The sequence below is a fragment of the Saccopteryx bilineata genome, chromosome 1 (genome assembly GCF_036850765.1).
Source record: "Saccopteryx bilineata isolate mSacBil1 chromosome 1, mSacBil1_pri_phased_curated, whole genome shotgun sequence".
NCBI lineage: Eukaryota > Metazoa > Chordata > Mammalia > Chiroptera > Emballonuridae > Saccopteryx > Saccopteryx bilineata.
This window is the reverse complement of record NC_089490.1, coordinates 266605198-266632970: the sequence shown is the minus strand read 5'-3', so window position 1 is coordinate 266632970 and position 27773 is coordinate 266605198. Positions and strand designations below refer to the sequence as shown.

General features: G+C 38.0%; 1 protein-coding gene across 1 annotated transcript in view; it reads left to right on the top strand.

Moving 5' to 3' along the window:
- The window catches only part of IPO11 (importin 11), a 241840-nt gene that overhangs the window by 186368 nt on the left and 27699 nt on the right, over positions 1 to 27773 (top strand). The window lies entirely within an intron of this gene.

Here is a 27773-nt window from a genome sequence, read left to right as displayed (position 1 = left end):
ATGAATAAATAAAAAGAAAAAAAAGATGATTAGGAGCAGCATAAGGTGACTGAAATTAGGAAAAACTCATATAACAGAGTATTTTTCTTGATCTTAAAACTAATTTTTCCCAACTAAAGAAGGTAATTTAGAAAGTCTATCAAAAATTTTTTTGTTTTTATATATAATTCCTAATTGATTTAGGCTCAACTAGAAAACTAATCTTATTAGTATCAATTTCTATATGGAGCAGTAGTACACATTGGAATTTATTAAGTGCTCATTTCAGTTTTTGTCAGTAGCCTTTTCTTTTATAAATGTTAGCTAGCTCACAATTCACTGTTGCATGATACTGGAAGTTGTTTTTTTTTTAACTTGAGATAAAATTGACCTAAGTGATATGTGCATAGAAATTTTCTGCTGTAATTTCTGTATATTATTATTTCACATTTTGAGCAACCCTACCTTAAACAAAACAGTAAAGTTGACACCAATAGTATTTTAAATTAATATAACTAAAGAAGCTTACTCTTTAGATTTCTGTATTTCTTTACCATTGCTGAAAGGTTCTTGATTACAGCACTCAAAAATAGATAGGCTCCAACTTAAAATGATTATGTTTTAGAAAGGTAGTTTTAAATAAATTTTTATTTTTTCCATTGAATTTTATAAAGGGTGGTTTAAGATCCTTGGGCATACCTCCAAAAAAGTCCCTTTCCTCTCCCACCACCCCCTGCCACCCTTAACATATGAGAAGTATAGAACTCAACTAACATTTATTTATAACTTTTAAATACATGTAGAATTCAGCTCTGGTCACATGGTTCAGTGCATAGAAAATCATGGTTCAATCCCTGGTCTGGGCACATACTAGAAGCAACCAATGAATGCACAACTAAGTGGAACAACAAATTGATGCTTCTCTCTTTCCTCCCCCCACCCTCACCTTCCTCTCTCAAATCATTGGAAAAAAAATTTTTTTTTAAATAAATAAAATACATTTAGAATTACAACATGGAATTTCAGAAACATGACTCTCATTTATGAGATAACTGAGAATGTGTTCCCAACCCCTTCCTGGCAGTGAAGCAGGGACACTTGGGTGTCAGATTATCAGCGAGGCCTTCAGTGGAATGGGACAGAGAGTCCAAGAGCAGGGAGCAGGAAATAGAAGGTTACAGGTGATAGAGTGGGTGTCTGGGGCAGAGGAAGACCAAGGTGCATTGTGGTCTTATGGAAGTGAGGGATTGCCAGTGTCTTGATAGCTGGAGGCTAAGTGCTGGGGAGAGGTAAGGGGGCATGGGGAGGGCGAGTGAGGCAATTGTGTAAAACTTTGAAGTAAGGGAAAGAGGATCTCTGGATATCAATTTGTTTCCCCTCAACCTCTTACTCTTAGGCGGTGCTCGACCCTCTCAGATATAGAGTTTCAGCGTTTCTTTGTTCATTTTCTCTGCCTCGTGGCCACCTGTGTATTGAGTCAGCAATATTTATTCTCTTTTTTCCTATTTCCTTGAATATTTTATTTTGGAATCCTCCAAGTAGTAGTAGAATTTATTTAGATAGTTACACCAATATTAATACCGTACATGATAAATATTACCCTTAGACCATACACAAGCTTTTAAAAAAGTTTTATTAATGTATATATATACCACATACAGAAGTAGATATACCTGGGTAGCCACCTCTCAGGTCAAGAAATAGAATATTGAAACATAACATGTATGTGGATGTTTCTTGAACTTAGGGGTTATATAAGCACCCAAGTGTTTAAGGTATAAGGGGACCCACATGTAATTAAGACCTTATTTAATTATCTTAGTTGCATCACAACTAGTAACAGTAAAATCTGTACTTGTTTTTAAGGGTTGAAAAAATGGTAGAAGAAAACCTAGAGAACCTTTTATAAAACTCTGAAAACTAGCTAAATGCTGGGCCTTCCTACCAAGTTGGTCGTACATGCACTTTCCCATGTTACGCTGGACTTCTCATTCTCCCTTGTTCTAAGGATCCCACCTCTTTACATGTCTTCTCTTAGTGAGCCAAAGACTAGGAAATATTCGTCTGGACTTGTAACATGGTGTGCTCCTTCAGACTTGGGAAGGAGAATGGAGTACGTGAAACCAAACAAACGGCTGCTCTATTTACTGATTAGATTTTATATCCATCTTCCACTAAACAGAAACTCATTATTTTTTTGGTCCTGATAAGACCTGTTTATTTCTCATTAAAACATCTATCATCTTTCTATATCTATCTATCTATCTATCTATCTATCTATCTATCTATCTATCTACCTTATCTATCTATCTATCTAGATACAGTTTCTGTTTCTGGACTTACTGATAATCCCTTCAGTTAGTGGGGGGGAGAGGATATGCATCAGCTTTTCATATTTCCTAGTTTCTCAATGCTTTCTGTTATGGAATAATAGTAACAAGGTGATGGGCTTATTTTTTCAGTCATACTATCTCAAGCAATTTTTTTTTAAAGTATCCTCCACCCCTAGTCATCATTCTGCTGAAGTTAGCAGGCTCTTGTGGTGACACGCCTTTAATGTAGGAAGCTGTATGGATTAGAAGAGAAATATCCTGGGAAAGCAGCATGGATGAGTAGAACGTGATATTCCTGCTCCTGATTCGGATTTGCGTTGTTTCATTGCTCTTGACTCGTGAGGTATCACTGTGGTATAGTAGAGGGAACTCCATTTTGGTAGGAAGTAGCTTTCTGATCCTGAAGTGCATAGAGACCTTGAGCATGTTACCTTTTATCTCCACATCTCTCATGTCTTTTAGGTTTTCAATACATATGCATAAACCTTGCTTGTTCTTAGTAGATCATTGACTTTGGAAATGTTAATATGTTTTGCCTGATACCGTCTATGACCTTGATGGCGAACCTTTTTTTTTTTTTTTTTGTATTTTTCTGAAGCTGGAAACGGGGAGAGACAGTCAGACAGACTCCCGCATGCGCCTGACCAGGATCCACCCGGCATGCCCACCAGGGGGCGATGCTCTGTCCCTCTGGGGTGTTTCTCTGTTGCCTGCGACCAGAGCCACTCTAGTGCCTGGGGCAGAGGCCAAGGAGTCATCCCCAGCGCCTGGGCCATCCTTGCTCCAATGGAGCCTCGCTGCGGGAGGGGAAAAGAGAGACAGAGAGGAAGGAGAGGGGGAGGGGTGGAGAAGCAGATGGGCATTTCTCCTGTGTGCCCTGGCCGGGAATCAAACATGGGACTTCTGCACGCCAGGCCGACACTCTACCACTGAGCCAACCGGCCAGGGCTGATGGCGAACCTTTGTATAAAAACCGCCCACTTTTGCAGTGCTGGTCAACCTGGTCCCCCCCACCCACTCGTGGGCGTTCCAGCTTTCATGGTGGGCAGTAGCAGAGCAACCAAACAGTAAAATAAGCATTTTTTAGTAAAAAAAAAAATTGAAAATATAAAAAATAATAATTAAAACATATTAAAAGAATATTACTATATATTCACTGGTGAGTACTCACATAGAATTTTCTGTGTTGTTAAAATTACATAGGTTTAAGATGTAGAAAGTGTTTAGGAGCATAGGAAGTGTTTATAAGAGTGTGGAAAGGTTAATAAAGGTGTGGGAAAAGTTTATAAGACTGTGGAGAGGGTTTATAAAGTCTTAAAATATATATAAATAATATTAACTTTGTATCCTGCTACCTTACTGTATTGGTTTATTGTTTCTAGTAGTCTTTCTGTAGAGTCTTTGGGGTTTTCTCTGTTCAGGAATGTCATCTGCAAAAAGTGAAACCCTTATCTCTTCTTTCCCGATATAAATGCCTTTTATTTCTTTCTCTTGTCTGATTGCTCTGGCTAGAACTTCCAGCACAGTGTTGAACAGGAGTGGAGAGAGTGGGCAACCTTGTCTTGTTTCTGATATTAGAGGAAAAATTTTCAGCTTTTTTCCATTTAATGTAATGTTAGCTGATGGTTTGTCATATATGGCCTTTATTATGTTGAGGTATTTTTCTTCTGTACCCATTTTATTGAGTGTTTTAAATGTAAAATGCCTTTTCTGCATCTGTTGATAGGATCATATTGTTTTTGTTCTTTGTTTTGTTGATATGGTGTATTACATTAATCGTTTTATGTATGTTGAATCATCCTTGTGTTTCTGGGATGAATCCCACTTGATCATGATGTATTTTTTTTATAAATAAATTTTTATTTTAATGGGGTGACATCGATAAATCAGTGCATATATTCAAAGAAAACATTTCCAGGTTATCTTGTCATTTAGTTCTGTTGCATACCCATCACCCAAAGAGAGATCGTCCTCCGTCACCCTCTATCCAGTTTTCTTTGTACCCGTTCCCCTCCCCTTCTCCCTCCTTCCCTCCCCCCACCCCCTGTAACCACCACACTCCTGTCCATGTCTCTTAGTCTCGTTTTTATGTCCCACCAATGTATGGAATCCTGCAGTTCTTGTTTTTTTTCTGATTCACTTATTTCACTCCGCATAATGTTATCAAGATTCCACCATTCTGCTGTAAGTGATCTGATGTCATCATTTCTTCTAGCTGAATAGTATACCATGGTGTATATGTGCCCCATCTTCTTTATCCAGTCTTCTATTTTTTTACAGTGATTAAAAGCCTTTAAGCGAACTCTTGGCCTATACAGCAAGAATCCATAAAAGAGTAGTGTCCTTAACATGTTCACCAAATCCAAGTTGACCCCATCACCATGCCAAATCCCTGAAAAATGCAACCCAACCACAGTTCAGTCTGTTAGGAGCTGTCACAGGGAGCAGGAGTCCAGGAAAAGTCCGCATGGCACTGGAGTTGTCACCATTCTATACTTTGCAGCTCATGTCCAAGTCCCAATGACCGCTGCTTCTAGCTGGTAATGATTCAGGTAGACTGGAAAATGATGTATTTTTTTAATGTGTTGTTGTATTCAACTTGCTAGTATTTTGTTTAAGATTTTTGCATCTGTATTCATTAAAGATATTGGTCTGTAGTTTTCTTTTTTTTGTATTGTCCTTGCCAGGTTTTGGTATGAGGATTATGTTGACCCCATAAAATGTGTTTGGAAGTATTGCTCTTTCTTCAATTTTTTGGAAAACTTTGAGAAGGATCAGAACCAAATCTTCTTGGAATGTTTGGTAGAATTCACTAGTGTAGCCATCTGGCCCAGACTTTTATTTTTGGGGAGGTTTTTGATAGTTGTTTCTACTTCCTCCCTGCTTATGGGTCTATTTAGGCTTTCCAGTTCTTTGTGATTCAGTCCAGGAAGATTGTATAGCTCTAGGAATTTATTCATTTCTTCTAGTTTGTTGAATTTAGTGGCATATAGTTTTTCATAGTATTCTGCAATGGTCTTTGTATATCTATGATATCTGTGATAATTTCTCCTCTTTCATTTTGATTTTGTTTATATGGGTCCTTTCTCTTTTTTCCTTCATGAGTCTTGCAAGGGGATTGTCAATTTTGTTATCTTTAAAAGGAACCAGTTCTTTGTTGTATTAATTTTTTCTATAGTTTTTCTGTTCTCTTTCATTTATTTCTGCTTTAATTTTTATTATTTCCTTTCTTCTGCTGGTTTTGGGTTGCCTTTGTTCTTCTTTTTCTAGTTCCTTAAGATGTGATGTTAAGTTGTTTACTTGGGCTCTCTTGTTTGTTCGTATAAGCCTGCAATGATATGAACTTCCTCTTATTACTGCTTTTGCTGCATCCCAGAGATTCTGATATGTTGTGTTGTCATTTTTGTTTGTATATATCTTTTGATCTCTGCTTTTATTTCTTCTTTGAATACTTTTTAAAAAGTATGCTGTTTAATTTTCACAGTTTTGGGTTTGTTTTACTTCTTTTTTGCAGTTGAATTCTAGTTTTAAAGCCTTATGATCATAGAATATGCTTGGTATAATTTCAGTCTTTCTGAATTTGTTGGTCTTAGCTTTGTGGCCCAACATATGGTCTATTTTTGAGAATGTTCAATGTATACTCTGACGTTGTGGGATGAAATGTCCTATAGATGTCTATTATATACACTTGTTCAAGTCTTTAATTTTTTTTCTAAACATATATTGTTTTTAAAATTTATTTTGGTGAGATGAGGGGGCCGGGAGAGAGAAGGGGGGAGGAGCAGGAAGCATGAACTCCCATATTTGCCTTGACCATGCAAGTCCAAGGTTTTGAATCATCAACCTCAGCATTCCTGGTCGACACTCCATCCACTATACCACCACAGGTCAGGCTCTAGTGTTTCGTTTAAGGCCAGTATTTTTTTTATTGATTTTCTGTTTGTATGAACGATCTAGAACCATTAGTGGTGTATTGAGATCTCCAAGTATGATTATATTTTTGTTTGTTTCTATTTTTAGATCAGTTAGTAGATGTCATATATTTTGGTGCTAACTGGCATATATATATATGCACTGCTCACAAAATTTAGGGGATATTTCTAAATGAATATGAAGTGATAAATATCCCCTAATTTTTGTGAGCAGTATATTAAGAAGTGTTATGTTTTCTTGATACAATGTCCCCTTTATCATTATGAAATAATCATCTTTGTCTCTGGTTATCTTTGTTGTCTTGTAGTCAGTATCATCAGATATGAGTATGATTATACCCGCTTTTCTTTGGATATTTTTGCTTGGATAACCGTTTCCCAACCTTTCACTTTGAATCTATTTTTATCCTTGTAGCTTAGATGTGTCTCTTGAAGGCAGCATACAGTTGGGTTTTGCTTTTTGATCCAGTCTGCTACTTTGTGCCTCTGTTGGTGAGTTCAATCCATTTACATTTAATGTAGTTATTGACATTTGAGGGTTTCCTGTTGCCATTTTATATATTGCTTTCTGATAGTTCTGTGTCTTGTCTGGTTCTTCTCTTCTGTTTTTCTGTCATTTGTTTTTGTTTAGTTGTATTCCATACTTCTTTCCTCTGTTTCTTCTTTTTTAAAGTAATGTGTTTTAGTAGTGGCATTTTCAGGGGTGGTTACCATTAGGTTATTAAAAGAAAAATTATCATATTCATTAGAGTCCATTATCTCATGAGTGCTTCTGCACTACATCCTCCTTTGCTACTGCTGATCTTTGTCCTCTCCCCTTTTATGTTATTGTTGTCACAGATTATCCTTGTATGTATTGCGGTCCTGTTAGAGCTTTTACTTGTTTTGTTCTTTGTATCTGGTTAGATAACCCCCTGTAGTATTTCATAAAGTGAGGGTTTTCTTGTGATAAATTTCCTCAGCTTCTCTATGTCTGGAAGTGTTTTTATTTCCCCTTCATACTTGAAGGATAGCTTTGATGGATATAGTATTCTTGGCTGGTAGTTCCTTTCTTTCAGTACTTTAAATATTGGGGTCCACTCTCTTCTGACTCGTAGAGTTTCTGCTGAGAAATCTGATGATAGCCTAATGGGCCTTCCTTTATATGTTATATTCTTTTTTTCCTTAGCTGCCTTGAGGATTTTTCCTTTGTCATTGATTTGTGATAATTACATTATGATTTACCTTGGAGTAGGTCTGTTTGAATTGAGGTAACTCAGTTTTCAGTTTGCTTCTTGGATTCGAGGCTCTCTTTCCGCAGGCTAGGAAGTTATTGATATTTGTTTGAATATGTTCTTCATCCCCTTTCCCTCTACTCTTCATCTTATATACCGTTATTCTTATATTGCTCTTTCTGATGGAGTCAGACAATTCTTGTAGGGCTTTCTCATTTTTTTAACTTCATGAGTGTCTCTCTTCTTCTCTCTGTAGTATCTCTAGTTGCCTGTCTTCGGTGTCACTAATTCTCTCCTCTATCGGGCCTGTTCTATTAGCTAAGCTTGTTGCCTCATTTTTCAGTTCATGTATTGAGTTTTTCATCTCTGTTTGGTTCTTTTTTTTTTTTTTTTGTATTTTTTCGAAGCCAGAAACGGGGAGGCAGTCAGACAGACTCCCGCATGTGCCTGACTGGGATCCACCCGGCATGCCCACCAGGGGGCGATGCTCTGCCTATCTGGGGCATCGCTCTGTTGAGACCAGAGCCACTCTAGCCTGAGGTAGAGACCACAGAGCCATCCTCAGCACCCGGGCCAACTTTGCTCCAGTGGAGCCTTGGCTGCAGGAGGGGAAGAGAGAGACAGAGAGGAAGGAGAGAGGGAAGGGTGGAGAAGCAGATGGGCGCTTCTCCTGTGTGCCCTGGCCGGGAATTGAACCCAGGACTCCTGCACACCAGGCCGATGCTCTACCACTGAGCCAACTGGCCAGGGCTGGTTCTTTTTTATAGTTTCAGTTTCCTTGGTGAAGTACCTTTTTTATTCATTAAATTGGTTTTTGAGCTCACTAAATTGCCTTTCAGTGCTTTCTTGTATCTCAGTGAATATTTTTAGAACTTCAATTTTGAATTCTTTTATTTAGCTCCAAGGTTTCCATGTAATTGAGATTTTTTTTCCTGGATATTCTTTACCATCTATCTGAGCTATGTCTCTGTCTTGTGTATCCATTATATTTGATTTCTTTTTCATTGATGGCATTTGAGAGTGGTATTGTTAATAACACTAACAAGAGATAACTTTATCTGATGTGTGTATATTTCAGGTGCTCCTGGGTTTTTTTCTCTGTGTATAGTTGTCGAGTTTGTTGAAATTTCAAGAGGAGAGATCGGAGTATCTGTCATGCTGCCATTTCTCTGACATCACTCATAATATGACCACGATTCTTAAAGACAGTCTTTCTCTTGGAAATCACGTAGGATGGCTGTTTTTTCTCATAGATTGTTACAGTTATTTTTTATTGTCTTAATAATAGCTTTTCCTCTTGTATTTATGCACTCAAAAATGTTATTTGGGAGAATGGTTTATAATATAAAAGCCTTTATAAGGATCATTGTTGGGTGTAAAAATTCAACCTTTATTTTAAAATAACTTAGTGAATTTCCACTATGACTTTTTAAATTTTATTTCTTTGTCAGTATTTGTCAGGGAAACTATATTTATAAATACATTTTTCCACGACCGTGAAGCAAATTGCCATGTTTCCATTTTAAGTGACAAAAGTATTTGCAATCTTAGTTCTGGAAAATATCTGGGGAGGGGGAACTAAAAAACAAGCAAACTAATTTTAGTGTAAATGTCACCACTTTTGTAGCCTCTGAGGTGGTAGAAATCTTGTAATAAGACTGATAAATCAAGACCTTTTTTCTTTTGCCATTTTCTTTCAATGACCTGTTCTTTGCTAAATCCTATTAATATCAACAGAAAAATAAAGATAAGAGAATGTTTTATTTGGTTGTGGCTTTTAGTGCTTAAAAAGTTTATTTTCTTAAATTACCTTAATTTCACTAACTTATATTTAAGATATTTAAATAATGTGAGAGTAACTTCAAATATTAAGTATGATCTACAAATAGTATAATTATGATCTGGTTAGGTCAGAGAAAATTCTAAAGTGATTTATTTATTTCTTGGTGCTGCTACTATAAAAAATATTTAAATCTTTAATTTTATATTATGAAACTGTTCAGAAAAGGTAACTGAGAATTTTGTTTCTCCATTCCTGTTTTCCCTGTGCATCTAAGAGAATGGGGATAAGATGTAAATTTGTAAATCCATGACAGAAGTAATTTAAGACACATGCTCTATGATAGTGGATTAGTTATATTAAAAAAGTGAAAATGTAAAATGCTTACTAAAAAAATACTAATACAACTTGGACAAGAAGAAAGAAACTATAGTCCTTCCTGTTCACATTCACTCTTAAGTATATTATTTAGGCTAACCAAATGAGTATTAGAATGTTTCATTTATTTGTGTCCTTGGGGATTAAAATTTTTTGTCTTTCTGAAGGCATTTTGTTATCCGAACACCTATGGTTGGATACGTAAATCACATAAAAGGATAGAAATAATTTTAAGCCTGCATGATTTTTTAAGTTGGGTGAATAAACACAAGAAAGATGGATTGATTTTTTTAAAGTACATATTTTATTTAAAGCAAGGAAAATCACTTTGCATGAAATGTCTGCAATTCACAATTTGATTTACAGATACATACTTTTATATACCCAGAAAGTGCCTTAAAATATCATACCTTTAGGAAATACTAAGACAAGATTAAGAACTATAGTTTTACTCATGTACATTTGACTGAAAAGAAAAGTTTACTGAAAACTATGTGGAATTGTTTTAAATGATCAAGTGATTTTTGCTTACTGAATACAGTTTCTCATGTCCTCATCTATTAATGTTTGTGTACATCACTTATCACATACTTGAAAAACAAAACTAGCAGATCTTTGAGAAGGCCTGTCTCCTTTTTGTACTTGTGTTTATGCAAATAAATTAATAAGAGTTTGACAAGTAAAAAGGAAGAAAATGCTCTTCTTACTAATACTTTTTTCCCTTCAATTTTGCTTTCATTCTCCTCTTTTGACCTTGGCATTAAACTTTCTTTGCATTTTCTCAGTGGCTGTTTCAGAAATAGATTCCAGCACAGCTACCTTTTTGTTCTGTTTTTTCCCTCATGTCTAGTCTAAAGTAGTAAGTTGTAATATGTTATCTACAACTCAGCTACCCATGCTTGTAATTTACAAAGAAAATACCGCGAGGGCAGTTCTCAAGCTTTGGGGTCATTAATTCCCATGATTATTGAATGTTCACATTACGCGTAATGGTAACCTATGGGACATCAGAATGTACGTATAACACACGGGCTGTGTCTCAAGTAACTTATGATCTTAGGGATTACAGGCATGAAAAATTAAAGGACATTAGGAGAAGGTCGTATAAAAGTTGCCACACGAGTTGCGTGCTAAATGAATAATGTAGAGGTTTTATGCTACTGAAATTTCAAAGACAGTGGTTAAAGAGTGAGCAGGGAAACTCCACTAAGGTGCATAGACGATGGAAGAGAACACAGGAGGAGCAGGAGGGATGAGGCAGATACAGAACTTATGTTCAAGAGGTGCTGACCTAACTGCTAGAGCCCTGAAAGGAAGAGCAATGTAGTATACCTTTGAGAGGTGGGCCCAGGAAAGATTGCTGAGGCTCTGGATAGCCCTGGAAAGGTCTTAAATTAAGGAGAAAGAATGAAGTTTAAGAGACTTCATAGAGTAGAGAACACCTACTTGCCTCCTTGAAGCCCTCAGTGATTAGGAAGGAGAACCAGCTGGATCCCATTTAACATTGTAAAGTGAAAATAAGTGAATATGAAATTTGGATTTTCTTTAGGAGGAACATCCTAACGGAATGAATGATGAGTTAACTTGAAAATTCTAATATCTCAAGTGAGGTAGAATGATGAGGTCTCTGGGGGCCAGGGATGAGAGTTAGAAAATCAATTGCTTCTTTAGCACCATCCAGGTGACAGGGCACTCTGGGTGAGTGCCGAGTAATGAGTCAGAAATGCCCGCGAACCTGTGAAAGGCAGTGAACTATTCAGAATATCATAACTTGATTTTAAACAACAAAAATTCACATTTGTCTTTAATTTCTTTGTCCTTCCTGCAGACTTTTAGTTCCTAAGCTTTCAGCACATCTTTTTTTAGTTATTTTTTCCTTTAAATCATGGAACAGGTAACAAACATTAAAAAGTGCAGCACAATTCTGTAAGGCCAGTAGCCGTGGCAGTGGTGGTGGCTATGCACATGCAGGTTCCCCTTGGATTCAGGCAGATAGTAAAAGAACCGTGGAGCCGGAAAATGGTGGGCCATTCCATTCATTAAAGTCTCGTAACAGCAGATGAGCAAACAGGAAGGGAAGACCGCTTCCCTCTCACTCCCAGGGCTCCTGAACCCCTTAGTACTCTGGATTCACTAGACTCATTTTCCAGATTTACTGGACTCATAGGCCCCCACCAGCCTCGGCACTCTCTAGCAAAACAGGCCAGGTGGACATACCCCTTCTCCAGCAAGCAGCAGCAAACAATAGCTCCTCTCCATGGCAGCAGGCAGTCCACAATTACAATCTGTCGAGGGCAAGCACCCACAGCCTTCCATAGACTATACACACGTGGCACTGCCCCATGCCAATGCAGAATACAAGCGAGCAAACCTAAACACACTTGTTTCACAGTTGAAACACATTGGTTTGCCCAAGAACTTTCCTATGTGCATCCAAAATTATGTGCCATAGATTTGAAGTTTCTTCAATGCCACCTTGAGGGTGGCCACTTTTTTATCCCCAGTGCCTATAATGATGGCTGACATGTGTGTGGGCTCATAAAATGTTGATTAAAATGAATGAACTTAAGTATGGTGGCCTGGTCATTAGGAAGGACTGGCCTGGGTAAGATGACCACTTATTTAATCACTTCTTTCTTTGTAAATTAATCGGTATCCTGATACTACACCTCCTATGTAGTAATGCTCTGTGAGCCAGTCTTTTGAAGTCTGCTCATGGATCTCCACAAAGATACGAAGTTTTGGCTCTACTATTCTGTGATCACATTGTTTTGTTTAGCTCCAAAATATTTATTTATATTTTTATTTTTTATTTTACTGTGCTGTGGAAGCTACCATGGAGTTTAGTTATTTTTTTCAGGACTCTAGATTGCTATGCCCTAGTTAATATGAGTGATCACTTCTTAATCAGTAAGCACTGGTTTGAGGGTTAAGAGCTGAGTGAGATCTGTGGGGAGAGGGGCAAGGAGATGTTGAGGGGAATATGGGGAAGGGGGTGATGCATTCGGGGCGACACTAGAATTTATGAAAACACAATAAATTAAAATCAATTTAAAAAAGAAAGCTGAGTGAGATCTAAAATTACGTGATTTCTCTGGCTCCCTTCATTTTTCTACCTTGCACCCGACACCAGGTTTGGATGAAGGTGCCTGAGAGGACAATAGAAGATGACACACTGAATAGAATTCTAATAAAGTATTACTCATAACTCCAATAACACATAAAAAAGAAAATACTTGGGGTATTTTTCATAAGAAAAATAACCCAGGAAGTAATACTTAGTTCCTGCTTGTTGTATTTAAAGAGACAGTGTGTGAGATTAAAAGTGTGTGCCTTATATCATTTCTCCTTTTTCCTCCAAACCTGTTTTCATTTCATTCCTGAGGTTTATAGATCTCTTTTGACTGTTTCATTTTCAATGTCTAATCACATTTTAAAGCACTCTATTCAGAATGATTGTATATTATATAAAACAGATTGATTTTTAATTTTGAAAGACAAGGTTGAGAGTGTTGTGAATAAGTGAAGCCAAAGGTTAATATTCAGTGCTTCATAATGAATGCTGTATAAAAGAATAGACTTCGAAAGGCTTCATTTTAAAATGTTACACATTTGGAGGGAATGTTTTTATAATACTTAAAAAAGGAGAAGAATATATAACTTCTTAATGCTTCTTTTCTTTAAATATGTATTCTGTGTGCCAGGAAAGTACAAGCCTCGTGTGGCTTTATATGTTATCTGTAATATTTAGGGATAGTTTCCCAAACTGCTTAATGAGTGGTAACTGAGGTACATCCTTTTGAGTGCTTTTTGTTTTTTGTTTTGTTTTGTTTTTTGTTTTTTTAAATAAATTTTTATTAATGGTAATGGGATGACATTAATAAATCAGGGTACATATATTCAAAGAAAACATGTCTAGGTTATTTTGTCATCAAATTATGTTGCAAACCCCTCGCCCAAAGTCAGATTGTCCTCCCTCACCCTCCATCTAGTTCTCTGTGCCCCTCCCCCTCCCCCTAACTCTCTCCCTCCCTCCCTCCCATGTCCTCCCTCCCCCCCCACCCTTGGTAACCACCACACTCTTGTCCATGTCTCTTAGTCTCATTTTTATGTTCCACCAATGTATGGAATCATGTAGTTCTTGTTTTTTTCTGATTTACTTATTTCACTCCTTATAATGTTATCAAGATCCCACCATTTTGCTGTAAATGATCCGATGTCATCATTTCTTATGGCTGAGTAGTATTCCATAGTGTATATGTGCCACATCTTCTTTTTCCAGTCTTCTATTGAAGGGCTTTTTGGTTGTTTCCATGTCTTGGCCACTGTGAACAGTGCTGCAATGAACATGGGGCTACATGTGTCTTCACGTGTCAATGTTTCTGAGGTTTTGGGGTATATACCCAGTAGAGGGATTGCTGGGTCATAAGGTAGTTCTATTTGTAGTTTTTTGAGGAACCACCATACTTTCCTCCATAATGGTTGTACTACTTTACAGTCCCACCAACAGTGAATGAGGGTTCCTTTTTCTCCACAGCCTCTCCAACATTTGCTATTACCCGTCTTGTTGATAATAGCTAATCTAACAGGGGTGAGGTGGTATCTCATTGTAGTTTTGATTTGCATTTCTCTAATAACTAATGAAGCTGAGCATCTTTTCATATATCTGTTGGCCATTTGTATCTCTTCCTGGGAGAAGTGTCTGTTCATGTCCTCTTCCCATTTTTTTATTGGATTGCTTGTTTGTTTGTTGTTGAGTTTTATGAGTTCTTTGTAAATTTTGGATATTAGGCCCTTATCTGAGCTGTCGTTTGAAAATATCAGTTCCCATATAGTTGGCTGTCTGTTTATTTTGATATCAGTTTCTCTTGCTGAGCAAAAACTTTTAATTCTGATGTAGTCCCATTCATTTATCTTTGCCTTCACTTCTCTTGCCATTGGAGTCAAGTTCATAAAATGTTCTTTAAAACCCAGGTCCAGTACCTATGTCTTCTTCTATGTACTTTATTGTTTCAGGTCTTATATTTAGGTCTTTGATCCATTTTGAATTAATTTTAGTACACGGGGACAGGCTGTAGTCGAGTTTCATTCTTTTGCATGTGGCTTTCCAGTTTTCCCAACACCATTTGTTGAAGAGGCTTTCTTTTCTCCATTGTGTGTTGTTGGCCCGTTTATCAAAGATTATTTGACCATATATATGTGGTTTTATTTCTGGGCTTTCTATTCTGTTCCATTGGTCTGAGTGTCTATTTTTTTGCCAATACCATGCTGTTTTGATTATCGTGGCCCTATAATATAGTTTAAAGACAGGTATTGTAATGCCCCCAGCTTCATTCTTTTTCCTTAGGATTGTTTTGGCTATTCGGGGTTTTTTATAGTTCCATATAAATCTGATGATTTTTTGTTCCATTTCTTTAAAAAATCTCATAGGGATTTTGATGGGAATTGCATTAAATTTGTATATTGCTTTGGGTAATATGGCCATTTTGATTATATTTATTCTTCCTATCCAAGAACAAGGAATATTTTTCCATCTCATTGTATCTTTTTCGATTTCCCTTAACAGTGTTTTGTAATTTTCATTATATAAGTCCTTTACGTTCTTTGTTATGTTTATTCCTAGGTATTTTATTTTTTTTGTTGCAATCGTGAAGGGGATTATTTTTTTGAGTTCGTTTTCTAATATTTCATTGTTGGCATATAGAAAGGCTATGGACTTTTGTATGTTAATTTTGTATCCTGCGACCTTACTGTATTGGTTTATTGTTTCTAATAATCTTTTTGTGGAGTCCTTCGGGTTTTCGATGTATAGGATCATTTCATCAGCAAAAAGTGATTGCTTTACTTCTTCTTTTCTGATATGGATGCCTTTTATTTCTTTGTCTTGTCTGATTGCTCTGGCCAGAACTTCTAGCACCACGTTGAATAAGAGTGGAGAGAGTGGACAACCCTGTCTTGTTCCTGATTTAAGGTAGAAAGTCCTCAGTTTTATGCCGTTTAATAGGATGTTGGCTGATGGTTTATCATATATGGCCTTTATCATGTTGAGATATTTTCCTTCTATACCCATTTTGTTGAGAGTCTTAAACATAAAATTGTGTTGTATTTTATCAAAAGCCTTTTCTGCATCTATTGATAAGATCATGTGGTTTTTGTTCTTTGTTTTGTTGATATGGTGTATTACGTTAACCGTTTTGCGTATGTTGAACCATCCTTGAGATTCTGGGATGAATCCCACTTGATCATGATGTATTATTTTTTTAATATGTTGTTGTATTCGGTTTGCCAGTATTTTGTTTAGTATTTTAGCATCTGTATTCATTAGAGATATTGGTCTGTAGTTTTCTTTCTTTGTGCCATCCTTGCCAGGTTTTGGTATGAGGGTTATGTTGGCCTCATAAAATGTGTTTGGAAGTATTGCTTCTTCTTCAATTTTTTGGAAGACTTTGAGTAGAATAGGAACCAAGTCTTCTTTGAATGTTTGATAGAATTCACTAGTATAACCGTCTGGGCCTGGACTTTTATTTTTGGGGAGGTTTTTAATAGTTTTTTCTATTTCCTCCCTGCTGATTGGTCTGTTTAGGCTTTCTGCTTCTTCATGACTCAGTCTAGGAAGGTTGTATTGTTCTAGGAATTTATCCATTTCTTCTAGATTGTTGTATTTGGTGGCATATAATTTTTCATAGTATTCTACAATAATTCTTTGTATTTCTAAGATGTCTGTGGTGATCTCTCCTCTTTCATTTTGGATTTTATTTATTTGAGTCCTGTGTCTTTTTTCCTTGGTGAGTCTTGCCAAGGGTTTGTCAATTTTGTTGATCTTTTCAAAGAACCAGCTCCTTGTTTTACTGATTTTTTCTATAGTTTTTCTGTTCTCTATTTCATTTATTTCTGCTCTGATTTTTATTATCTCCTTTCTTCGGCTGGTTTTGGGTTGTCTTTGTTCTTCTTTTTCTAGTTCCTTAAGGTGTGAAGTTAAGTGGTTTACTTCGGCTCTCTCTTGTTTGTTCATATAGACCTGAAGTGATATGAACTTTCCTCTTATTACTGCTTTTGCTGCATCCCAGAGATTCTGATATGTCGTATTTTCATTTTCATTTGTCTGTATATATTTTTTGATTTCTGCGCTTATTTCTTCTTTGACCCATTCATTTTTTAGAAGTATGTTGTTTAGTTTCCACATTTTTGTGGGTTTTTCCCCCTCTTTTTTGCAGTTGAATTCTAGTTTCAAGGCTTTATGATCAGAAAATATGCTTGGTACAATTTCAATTTTTCTAAATTTGCTGATATTGTCTTTGTGGCCCAACATATGGTCAATTCTTGAGAATGTTCCATGTACACTAGAGAAAAATGTATACTCTGTCGCTTTGCGATGAAGTGTCCTGTAGATGTCTATCATATCCAGGTGTTCTAGTATTTCGTTTAAGGCCACTATATCTTTATTGATTCTCTGTTTGGATGACCGATCTAGAGCCGTCAGCGGTGTATTGAGGTCTCCAAGTATGATTGTATTTTTGTTAGTTTTTGTTTTAAGGTCAATAAGTAGCTGTGTTATATATTTTGGTGCTCCTTGGTTTGGTGCATATATATTAAGGATTGTTATGTCTTCTTGATTCAACTTCCCCTTAATCATTATGAAATGACCATTTTTGTCTCTGAGTACTTTTTCTGTCTTGTAGTCAGCATTATTAGATATGAGTATTGCTACGCCTGCTTTTTTTTGGGTGTTGTTTGCTTGGAGTATTGTTTTCCAGCCTTTCACTTTGAATTTGTTTTTATCCTTGTTGCTTAGATGTGTTTCTTGTAGGCAGCATATAGTTGGATTTTCTTTTTTAATCCATTCTGCTACTCTGTGTCTTTTTATTGGTAAGTTTAATCCATTTACATTTAGTGTAATTATTGACACTTGTGGGTTCCCTACTGCCATTTTATAAATTGCTTTCTGTTAGTTTTGTATCTGGTTTGATTCTTCTCTTTTGTTTTTCTATCATTTGTTTTTGTTTGTTTGTGTTCCATACTTCTTTCCTCTGTTGCTACCTTTTTTAAGTCAAGTGTTTTTGTGGTGGTTTTTTTAAGGGTGGTTACCATTAAGTAATGAAAAGGGTACCTACCATATTCATTGTAGTACCCTATCTTATAAGTATTTCTGCACTTCATCATCCTTTGCTACTGTTAATCTCCATCCTCTCCCCCCTTTTTTTCCTTTGTTGTCACAGTTTAAGTTTGGTTTTATTGTGTTCTTGGTGGAGCTGTTACTTGTGGTGTTGTTTTCTTTTGTTCTTTGAATCTGGTTGGAAAACCCCCTTTAGTATTTCCTGGAGTGGGGGCTTTCTGTTGATAAATTCTCTCATCTTTTCTGTATTTGTGAATGTTTTTATATCTCCTTCATACTTGAAGGATAGCTTTGATGGGTATAGTATTCTTGGCTGAAAGTTCCTCTCTTTCAGGGCTTTAAATATTGGGGTCCACTCTCTTCTAGCTTGTAGAGTTTCTGCTGAGAAATCTGATGATAATCTAATAGGCCTTCCTTTATATGTTGTACTCTTCTTTTCCCTGGCTGCCTTGAGAATTTTTTCTTTGTCATTGGTTTGTGTCATCTTTATTATGATGTGCCTTGGAGTGGGTTTGTTGGGGTTAAGAAAACTCGGTGTTCGGTTTGCTTCTTGAATTTGAGGCTTTAGTTCTTTCCACAGGCTTGGGAAGTTCTCGTCTATTATTTGTTTGAGTATATTCTCCATTCCATTTTCTTTCTCTTCTCCCTCTGATATACCTATTATTCTTATGTTATTCTTTCTGATGGAGTCAGACAATTCCTGTAGGGCTTTCTCGTTTTTTATTATTTTTGAGTCTCTTTCTTCTTCTCTCTGTTGTGCCTCAAGTTGTTTGTCTTCTATTTCACTAATCCTATCTTCAATCTGGGCTGTTCTGTTAGCTAAGCTTGTTACCTCGTTTTTCAGCTCGTGAATTGAGTTTTTCATTTCTGTTTGATTTGTTTTTATAGTTTCAATTTCCTTGGTAATATATTCTTTGTGTTCATTGAGTTGTTTTCTGATCTCCCTATATTGCCTTTCTGTGTTTTCTTGTATATCTCTGAGTATTTTTAAGATTTCTATTTTAAATTCTCTGTCATTTAGCTCCAAGGCTTCCAATATGTTAAGTCTTTTCTCCATAGATTTTTCCACATCTATTTGTGTTACCTCTCTTTCTTTTGTATCCATAATATTCGATTTCCTCTTTCTTATCGGCATCTGAGGGTGGTCTTATTGATAGCACACAGGCGGACTTCCTTGCAGTTTGAAAGAACGTCCCTGTGGTCGATTCCTCCACATCCTTGTCTCTCAGATTCAAGTGATAACAGTCCTTTCGCTATCAGTTTGTGTGGAACTCCGGAATGCTCCGAGGATAAATTTTTCTGTTTCTAGTTGATAAATTTGTTGTGATTTAGGGGAGAGCTGTCGGACGCGCTGCTCACGGCGCCATTTCCGTGACGTCACTTGAGTGCTTTTTGAATTTGAATGATTTGAAGATGATCATAGTGTAACTTCTTCTTTTACCCATTCCAGAATATGGCTGCTTTCTTTCACTGTTTCTTCAGTCCTTCTCCTTTCCTAGAATCAGCTGTTCTCATTCAAAGCCAGCTCACATGCCTCTCCACTCTTGGCCATCCTCCTCCTTTCTGCAAAAGTCTGTGCCTCTTTCCCTCTGGAACTTAATAGGTCCTCCAGGTCAGGATGGTTTTCCCTGTCTACTGGCTTCTCCCCTCCCCCCACCCTCCTCACTCCCACCAGACTCCAGCTGGATCTCTGCCTCCTTTACCCTTTTCTATGCAGCATGTCACATTCCAGTGAAAAGAATAACTGACCCACCAACTGACTGAGGTTGCCTCACCTCCCTCCCTTTATCCCTCCTGGACAGTCTGTCTGAGCTCGCAGCTTGGTAGAGCTAGAAGTCCAGCTGGAGGCAGGGAGGAAGGGGGAGGATGAACCCAGGGATCACATGACTGAGTTCTCCAAGTCTGAATAGTGTGAGCCAGGGCAATAGTTTTCTTCCTGAATAGCGTGGACAGGCTCAGCAGAGGTCAGATCAATATCCTCTGGCCTGTTACCAATCGGCTTTGTGAATGTCATTATCCATTATTTATTTTAATTTTTTAATACCTTTTTCTTTGTCAGTCAGTCACTGATTCTTTTGGCTTTCTATAAATCTCAGGTCCTTGAACTCATTATATTTTTCTCAGAACTTTTCAAGGTTTACTCTGGTTCCAGCAGTATCATCCACTCTCATTATTTATGAGAAAGGGGTGAAGTTAATGCTTTTGGCAAGAATTGTGCCAAGTGTCTTTCATTTGTGCTGCAGTCTGATTATCAAAATCTGCTCTTAGCCTTGAAGCTTGTGTGTTGTGAATGCTCATGTCTGACTGAGACCTGATGCTAGACCAGTGATTTTCAACCTTTTTTGAGCCACGGCACATTTTTTACATTTACAAAATCCTGGGGCACACCACCTACCAAAATGACACTCTAACACAGTACATATTATACATATAGTTAATACTATAGTTTCTGAATGTATTTATACTTACTTAATGTGAAACCTGGGCCTGTTTCTATGAACATAAAAGGGATATCCTGGCAGGAATGGTAGAAAGACACACATGAAGCTCTTAACAATTCTCAGTCTCTCTCTGTTTTTAGTTTTTATCGCAGTCAAGCTTGAGAAGCTCAGCTCACATAGATATGTGGTTGAAAACGGGAGCAATGTCAAAATAGCTTTGTTGGCCAGAATGGGGAACTCCTTGGCAACAGATAACCAAAAACTGTCCAAAGGAAGATCAGCAAACTTTAGCTTTAAACCACGATCTTGTTTCAGTTCAATGAGTTCCTCTTGCTCCTTTAAAGTCATGTCCTTTCCAGCAACGGATACTGAGCTGTATGGGTCCCTAACCCAGTCAAGGCATTCTGTGAAGGCTGAAGAGAAATAAAATGACAACATCTTCTCAAGAGTTTTCAAATGTCTGCCAATCACCTCGCACATTGCAGCAGTGTTGCCATCATGCTGTTTCTCGGTGAGCGGGAATATCTCAAGGTTGCCATGCTGCACATGTTGTTGCCAGAGATGCATCTTTAAACGGAATCCATTCATTTTATCAGTGCTTGTAAGCAGGTTTTCATTTTGGCCTTGCATCCATGTGTTCAGTTCATTCAGATAATGAAATACTAGAGAGCCCGGCGGTCATACGAAATGACTGCTGTTCTAGATATTATAAATTGTAATTAAAATGATTTGTGCAAAGGTTTCTGCTAATTCAAACTGAATTACCCAGGGCAGGCGGCGAGGACGCCCCTTTGCTTAGTGCCCCACGGGGTTTCCCCCTTCTACTTGCTTAATTGCTTAAAGTAGAGTGCAATGAAGGAAACCACTGGCGGTACATTTCTTAAGAGCCACCACTAGCTCAATAAATAAAGGTGATTTAAATAATAAAATGTTAATTCACATGTCAAAGATCTCTTTGTACACAACATTTCTTGTGTAGATCTTTCCATCATTTTTAAGCTCGCCTTGCAGAGGACCATCAATTATTTTTAATTTTACGTCCGTTCTTTCACAAACTCTTGAACAGGCAACATAAAGTTGACTGTGTCCAAATGCAGGCTCGGGTAAAAAAAATGCTAACATGCTTAAGCGTTTGGCCCTGAGACTTATTGATGGTCATAGCAAAGGCAAATTTTACAGGAAATTGTCTATGTCTCAATTGAAACGGCAACCCTGTTTGAGATGGAGCCAAATCAATTCTTGGAATGACATGTATTTCACCTTTAGAGGAACCAGTCAAAGACTTAGCTATTATGACATTTTTCAATTGGAGAACCTCTAGTCTTGTACCATTGCAAAGACCCCTTCTGGTGTTAAGATTTCTTAACAGCATAATAATTGCTCCAGTCTTTAACCTCAATTTGTGAGGTGGCATGCCAGAAGGCGACAGACTATTTAAAAATTCCGTCCTGGTGCAGGCAAGTCAATTGGTTTGTTTCCCATGGACGCAAAAGCAAACGAACTATTAATGGATCGAATGCTATCCATGTATTGTTTGCTATTTGGATGCTGATTAGTCAATAATTTATTCAAGAGTGGTGGATAATTCTCAATTAGTGGAACTACAATGTTTCCGTACTTGCAACATTGAGAAAATCCTTTCTTGCCACGGTCAAATCGATTAGTTTCTAACTTGAAGTTTAAGGACTGACAGTGTTCACATTTAATATTGATGTCACCAGAGGAATGCTCAAAAATTAAAGTTTCTCCGTTTGAAACTGTTTTAATCCTTTTTGCATTTCGGTCAGCATTACTCTGTCGTTTTTTTGCATTTCTCTCCTGCCTTTGTTCAAGGGACTCATTTTGTCGAGACAAGCTTTTTTGTCTTGCATCTGAGGCAAGCCTTGTTTCTCTATGCTCATCAGTCTCATTTTGCCAAGAAAGACGCACTTGCTCTGCAACTGAAGCAAGCCTTGTCTTTCTCTGCTCAGTGGTTTTTTTGTCGAGAAAGCCGTTTTTGTGCACCTTTAGCTCCTTTTCTCTCCTCTTCAGTGCTGCATTTTCTAGGAGGCATTCTTAAAAGAAATTACGTTAAGACGTAGTTTTTATGTAAAACAGGTGATTGCCAATGCAAACAAATGTTCACCTTCCCCCGACACGCTCAATTTGTGTTCAGCCTTAAAGTGTTTCAAAAGCAGATGATTGCCAATGCAAACAAATGTTCACCTTCCCCCTGACCCGCTCAATTTGCGTTCAGCTGTGGCAACTTCACCCCATTGGCTAGTACAGTTACGCAAGCAACCAATAAGCTATCGGCAACAGACACTTAAGCCGCATATAATAAAGATATCAGCCAGGTATGCCAGCTTTGCACACCACTCATCACTTGCAAGCAGCTTTGAGTAATCGAACCTCTCGTTTGTCAGAAATATTAATACTTTAAGTTCCTCTTGCAACTCATACACACGGGCCAGCACTTTGCCACGCAACAGCCATCAGACCTCCATGTGAAGCAATAAGATTTTATGTCCCGCTCCCATTTCTTTACACAAAGACGCAAATAAGTGACATCTCAAAGGTCGCGTCTTTACAGAGTTCACTATGCTCACAACATCATCCAACACAGGACCTAGATCTGCTGGTAAGGTCTTTGCAACGAGGGCCTCACGGTGCAAAAAACAGTGCATAACAATAACATCTGGGTTTCTTTCTTTGACCCTACTTACGAAGCCTTTGATGCAACTGACCATGGCCGCGGCTCCATCAGTGCAGACACCTGTGCAGTTTTCCCATGTAAGCTCACTTTTATCAAGATATTCCGACGTGACCCGAAATACCTCCTCCTGTTGATTTTTCTGGCAGTGCCTTGCAAAATAGGAAGTTTTCTCTAATGGCTTCTCTATCCACAAAATGCACGTTGGCCAAGAGCTGACAGTGTCCACTAATATCCGTCGACTCATCAAGTTGCAAGGCAAAAATTTCTTACTGATGCGCACCTTTTCTAAAACAACAGTTTCAATGTCCGCAGACATGTCATCAATATGTCTGGCAATTGTGTTATCTGAGAGAGGCACTTTAGCTATCTCTTTGGCCGCAGTAGGGCCAAGCATCTCATTTACAATGGCTTTACAAGCTGGCAGTATTAATGTTTCTGCCACAGTATGGGACTTTTTTGATTTAGCTACGAGTTCAGCAACAAGGTAGCTAGCTTTGAGGGCTCTCTCGTTTACTTTTGTGGTTTTTCTCAAAAAAGTTGCCCGTTTCTCATTGTTTGTATGTAAGCGTACAAAATAGTCCATCGGCTTGTTTTGAACGGAAGGGTGTTTCGTTTGGAGATGGCATTTAAGCTTGCTTGGCACCATGGCACTATTAAGCTTCTCGCCACACACCAAGCACAGCAGAGTCGGTGCTGTCTCATCCCTGGTGAAAGTAAATCCAAATGAAAGATAGCTTTCGCTATATTGCCTTGAGCTCACCGTCTTGTCTTTTTTCTTTTGTCGACCACTCATACTAGGGCCTTCATCTGGGTCAGAATTTTGTCCAGGGCCCTGTTTGGCATTTGCATTTTCCCTTCTCAAAAACTTCTCCATCACTGTCACTTGCTCGTCTTGCTGAGATCCCAAACTGTCACAAGAGTGAAATATGCCTGGCAGAGGTCCTTTAAATAAATTACATTTATTTAAAAAAAAGTTAAATAAAAAAGGATAACCCCCTCATATATACAGTCCCATGTAACATCCCTCATATATACAGACCCACGTAACATCCCCTTATAAATACAGTCCCATGTAACATCCCCTCATATACAGTCCCACGTAACATCCCCTCATATACAGTCCCATGTAACCTCATGTATACAGTCCCATGTAACCCCTCATATATACAGTCCCATGTATCCCCTCATATATACAGTCCCATGTATCCCCTCATATATACAGTCCCGCTAATAGATACTGGAGCTTTCATCAAGGTTGTGGGTTCAAATAAATTTGGCAAATACTTTCTATATAGAGACTGGACAAAATCAATTTTAGAAAATGTTGGGTACTTGTGTACCATCATAAGTCCTCAGAGCATCTCTACTGTCAGATTGAGAAGTTTGCTTTCTAGGTAAGGATTCTGATAAATACTAGAGTTCACCCTGAGGTTGTGAGTTCAAATCTCATGGTCAGCTGGGTGCAGGCGCCTTGATTCTGTCTGTTTTGATGGTGTATATAGAGATTTGAGCTCTTTAAGAAGATGACCCTTCAGAAGGCCCAGTACAATATAGATAACATTGTGATGCATTGTGATGCATTCTATATCACCCTCTGCGGGGGCCTCTTTTAAAAAGAAAAAGGTCAAATATCTATATACACCATCAGGATAGACATAACCAACTGAGGCTGAGGTTTCATCTAGTGGTGGCAACATTTACCTCCAGTCCTGACCAGGATTAGAAATCGGGACCATGGGGAGGAGTAGCAGCTTCAACTACTCGCCGAGGCCACACAATGACAAGTGCGCGGCAGCTCGTGCGGGGACCTTCCTGGGTGTGGATGAGAGGTGGCCTACTATTGGTTCATAGCTAGTGGTCGGGATGAATCCTAGAAGGTGATTGGTCAGTGAGCGTTCCTTGTGCCTCCACTCTTCCTGTCGCTGATAGCTGGAGGGATTGTGAGGGGAATGCTTATGTTCGGATGGAGGCGGCTGGCGGTGGGCCAGATAAATAGCCTCCTCGGGCCGTATCCCGCACGCGAGCCGTAGTTTGGGGACCCATGTTTAATTTCCCCACGGCACACCTGACCATGTCTCACGGCACACTAGTGTGCCGTGGCACACTGGTGGAAAAACACTGCTCTAGACTGTATCATTTATTAATTCAGTATATTGCTAATTACTTTTTTATAATTACATATGGCAAAGATATAACTTCTTACCTTCTCCTCAGAAATGTGTGCCCGTGCTGGTAGCACCAACATTAATCAGTGTGATAACTTAAAGTAAAATCTATAATCAGATGAGCTGGTTGTCAAATTATACCATTTTTATCTCTCTAATATATTCTGTTGCGCCTGACCTGTGGTGGTGCAGTGGATAGAGCATTGACCTGGAACGGTGAGGTTGCCGGTTCGAAACCCTGGACTTGCCTGGTCAAGGCACATGTGAGAAGCAACTACAAGCTGATGCTCCCCCCCTCCCCCCGTGCCTTTCTCTCTTTCTCTCCTCTCTTTAAAATCAATAAATAAAATCTTGTTAAAAATACACACAGACACATACACTGCCTTGTAATTAACATTCACCCACATAACAGTACATGATCACTCTTAGGTTGCCAGGTGTCTGTTAGGAAAATTCATTATCAGTCTTTTGAGAAAATACCCAGTAGTCAGAAAATAGTGAAATCAGTCTTTTGAGAAAATACCCACTGATTTCTTATGAAATTTTTGACGCTTGGAGGTAATGTGACTAGAGAAGGCAGCCATCTGAGTGGATTCTTAAAATAATATTAACACAAAGCCTTGTCAAGAGCCTTGGAAGCTGTAGTCGAGGGCTTTTGTCTTTTTCAGTCGATGGATCCATGGTTGATAGTCCAGACTGCCATTATTTAAACAGGAGTCTTGGGTTTGCCTGCTCTGATGGTTAATTACTGTGCGGAGAGGAGAAATGGCTTTATTTCCTCCCCTGTGTGTGCCATCCCTGACTCCAGCCTTCATTCTACAGACGAGACCAACACCTAGAGAAATGAATTAACTTCAGTAGGATTGCAGTTAGTGACTGAACTTTTAGTGAAAAGCTTTGGTTTTTAAATTTTTTATTCCAGGGTGTCTCTCAATAAGGCCTAGTAACCCTTGGAGTAGTGTAAACGTTCCTGCATGTCCTCGTGCCGCCTGACCATCCAGATAACAAAATATTTTATTTTAAAAATGTGTAAGGCAGCATTAAAAAAAGGCAAGTGTATGTTTTTGTTTCCATAAATTGGTTATTAAACAAACATGATTTTAAGTTAATACAACTAAAACTGGAACTAATTTCATTTTTTAAAATAAATAAATGCATAAAAACTCACTTCTGAGGGCCAGCGAGCATGAAAACAACTCACTACTCAAAGGAATAAGGTAGACCGGATGTGTGTTTCTTTAGAGATTTTTTAGTTCTTATGTAAAAGAAATATAGTAACATTAAGAATATATACTTCTACATTAGACTGTTATATGGACATTAAAATGTATTAGGATGATATTAACTGGTAATTTGCTCATGTGGTGATTTAGTTTTCTGAAATCTGATCACATTTGAATGTATGAATAAAGAGTTCTAACCTTACAAAGGTAGGAACATATCCTAGTGTGATGACCCTGAAAACTACTTTACTGGACATTTAAAAATTAGTTATGCATGTTAATGCAGTAAGAAAAATGAAGTGTGTTCCTGATAGTAATGATACTATAAGTTCCTTGGAGACAAAAGTTATAGTTTATTCAGTTAGTTTTAAAATCGAATAGTATAATTCAGTGTGCCACTGGGTGAGTATATGCTCCTGCTTTTTTAAAGTCAGGTTTATTAAGATATAGTTTACATATAGTAAAACCTCTTTTCAGTGTGCATATTTGACAAATGAACACAGTGTTTAACCAACCACTACCACACTCAAGATACAGAATATTCCCATCACCCCAGAAAGTTTCCTTGTGGTTTTTGCCTGGCAGCCACCGATCAAATGAATACTTTTTTGCCTTTCTGGAAAGTCATATAAATAGAGTGATACAACAGGTAGCCTTTGAGTCTGTTTTATTTCTTACTGTAATGTTTTTGAGATTTATCCAAGTAGTTGAATGTATTTGTAGTTTGTTCCTTTTTTTTGGTGACTACTGTTCCATAGAATAAGTGTCTCACGGCGTGTTTATCCATTCACTAGTTGATAGACATTTGGATCCTTTGCAGTTTTGGATTTTTATGAATAAAGCTACCATAGATATTCCATAGAGATCTGAGAATACTTGTTTTTGAAATACCTAAGAATTGGTTTGCAAAGTTATAGGTTGTGTTTTACTTCATAAAAATTGTCAATTTATTTTCTAAAATGGATGTATGGGAGGTCCTGTTGTTTCTCATCTCTGTCAGCACTAGGTCTTATCAATCTTTTTAATTTTACCTTTTTTTTTTTTTTTTTTTTTTTTTTTTTTTTATTTTTCTGAAGCTGGAAACGGAGAGAGACAGTCAGACAGATTCCCGCATGCGCCGACTGGGATCCACCCGGCATGCCTACCAGGGGCGATGCTCTGCCCACCAGGGAGCGATGCTCTGCCCCTCCGGGTCGTCGCTCTGCCGCGACCAGAGCCACTCTAGCGCCTGGGGCAGAGGCCAAGGAGCCATCCCCAGCGCCTGGGCCATCTTTGCTCCAATGGAGCCTTGGCTGCGGGAGGGGAAGAGAGAGACAGAGAGGAAGGGGGGGGGGGTGGAAAAGCAAATGGGCGCTTCTCCTATGTGCCCTGGCCAGGAATCGAACCCGGGTCCCCCGCACACCAGGCCGATGCTCTACCACTGAGCCAACCAGCCAGGGCCTAATTTACTTTTAATGAAAATCTCATTGTGGTTTCTATTTTATTTATTTATTTATTTTTTAGTTTTCTGAAGTGAGAAG